The sequence below is a fragment of the Hoplias malabaricus genome, chromosome 4, assembly GCF_029633855.1.
Source record: "Hoplias malabaricus isolate fHopMal1 chromosome 4, fHopMal1.hap1, whole genome shotgun sequence".
NCBI lineage: Eukaryota > Metazoa > Chordata > Actinopteri > Characiformes > Erythrinidae > Hoplias > Hoplias malabaricus.
The window spans coordinates 63,200,546-63,203,164 of record NC_089803.1 but is presented as its reverse complement, the minus strand read 5'-3'; positions in this window follow the sequence as shown (position 1 = coordinate 63,203,164).

Sequence of the window (2,619 nt, the reverse complement as noted above, 5' to 3'; positions counted from 1 at the left end):
CCTTCTGTAACAGGCCAAAAGGTGTCTAAATTTAATGTTGACCCGCTTCTGCTTGTGATTTCTATAATAAAATATGAACACTCATCTGCGTAGGTTACATCTGTTATTCCTTTTAATCAACAAATAAATGCAGTTGTCTTCTGATGCTCAAAGCTCTGATCAGTTTGTTTATACATTTATATTAGGATGTGAGAAATGATGAGTCAAGTTTCAAAACCTTCTTTAAGCTTTTCATCTGTTTCCATGACAACAGTATTAAATCATCATGAAGACTAAAAAGCACATGCCAAAACTGAATGAAGAGAAAAATGACTATAAATGAGCTGTAGTATCAAAAATGAAGAGAAGTAGTCAGTTCAAATCAATCCTAATATACTCAACAGCAGTTAATGAAGATCTAACTCATGGGCCAAAAGTGTTGTTTTAAACCAAAAAAACGTACTTTATAAACTGGATGTTTTCAAGCAGAAAATCACAAAAAACTGCTGTGCTGTGGCCAATTACATAATTTTTTCTTATAACTTTCACTGTAACAAATCAAATCAAATTTATTTATAACTGATGTAATTGATGATGGTGGGTAATGGTGAGCAGTCTGATGCTGGCAGCAGTAAATGTGGTGATCAGCTGCTCTGGTCTGGTGAGGATTGCAGGAGAATCCAGCAAACCATATTCCATCAGTGGACCATCATTTTCTCAGAAAACAGTAAAGATAAGCCATTAGTTTGGTTGAGTGCAGTAGAAAAGCATATGTGAATATTTTCATTAGTGTAGTGACAGATCTGACTGTAACAGACTGGGAGGAGGGTAACACAGACATTAGAGCATCCTCAGACAACGACATCCATTTGCTCCAACACACTCAACAAGAGAAATTGTGAGCACAGCTTTGCAGAACACATCATCCGAATTTACTACGATTCCCGAATTCCTGAAATGACAACATTCATCTAGAAGAAGAGGTTAGCTGCCAAAAGCTAAACTGAATAAGTGTGTTTTGAGCCTAGATTTAAACAAAGTGACCTTCTTAAATAGTTCATAGTGTGTGATGAGGTCGTGCAGGTATTCAGGGGCCAGAACATATAGGGCTTTATATTTCAGTATAAAGAATTTTGTAATCAATACGGAATTTACTGGAAGCCAGTGAAGGGCTAATAAGACTGGGCTGATATGATCAAATTTTCTAGGTTTAGTGCGGACCCTGGCTGCAGCACTTTGAATTAGCTGGAGTTTACTCTGGAGTTTTTCTTGAGCATCCTGATAGCAGTGCATTGCAATAATCTAATTTTGATGTAATAAAAGCATTAACTATTTTTTTTGTGTCTGGCAGGGATAAGGCATTTCTTAACTTAGCAATGTTATGAAGATGTAGGAAAGCTGTTTTTGTAATGTTACCTATACTCTGATCAAATGATAGATCTGAGTCAATTACAATAGCCAGGTTTTTAGCTGATGAGCAACAGGGAAGTCAGCAAAACTTTTTATTAAGTCTGATACCTTATTTATAGCAGGTTTTGGACCTATGATAAGAACCTCAGTGTTGTGGCTGTTTAGTAGAAGGAAGTTGTACGACATACAATGCTTCTTTTACACAGTCCTCCATTTCCTTAGTGTTGGTTTGTCGTCTGGTTTGGCTGATATGTATAACTGTGTATCATCAGCTTGATTGTGGAAGGTAATGCCATGCCTGCTAATAACTGCCCAGTGGCAGCATGTATAAATTGAATAATAAAGGTCCTAAAATGGAGCCTTGGGGAATTCCGAATCTCATTTTTGTTTGAATAGAGGAGACATTATTTACTTTTACCTTACAGATCACTATCGGTTTGTAAGACTTAAAAACCATGATCCTGTGCTTCCAAACATATTCTTTCTAGAATAGTATGGTCAATTGTATCAAAATCTGCACTGAGGTCAAGTAGCACTAGCATGAATGCGCAGCCATTATCGGAGACGAGAAGAAGGTTGTTGTTTGGTGTGGCCTAAAACCAGATTGAAATTTTTCATGTTATTCTTATGCAAGTATGAGCAAAGTTGTTGGGCCACAGCTTTTTCTAAGACTTCAGATATAAATGGCAGGTTAGAGATATGTCTGTAATTGGATATTACACTAGAATGAAGATTTGGTCTCTTGATCAGGGGTCTAATAACTGCTAGTTTAAATGCTTTGTGTACGTGATCCAGTCTAAGGGATGAATTTATGATTATAATGTGGCCTGCAGCCATGACTTGTAAATAAGGCTGTAGCGTAATGGCTAGAGAGGCGGACCTGGAAGTTTACTGGTTTCATTCCTATGACCGGCAGGAAAATTGGGATGTGTGGAACGAAGGAACAACACTGTCCTTTGCCCTCAATCCACAGCTGAGCTGCCCTTGAGCAAGGCACTTAACCCACCTGCCACTCCAAGTGTGGCTTCACTGCCCCTACTGCATTAGTGTTTGTGTGTTCACTGCCAAAGATGGGTTAAATGCAGAAGACAAATGTCACTGTACGTTGTACAATGACAGAAAGAAAGTACAATATAATTAGAGATCATAAATTTTGTCTTGAGATGCAGTAATGTAGATGTGAACTGAACTCAAAAAAAACTTAAAGACCAAAAAAAACACCCAATGAAC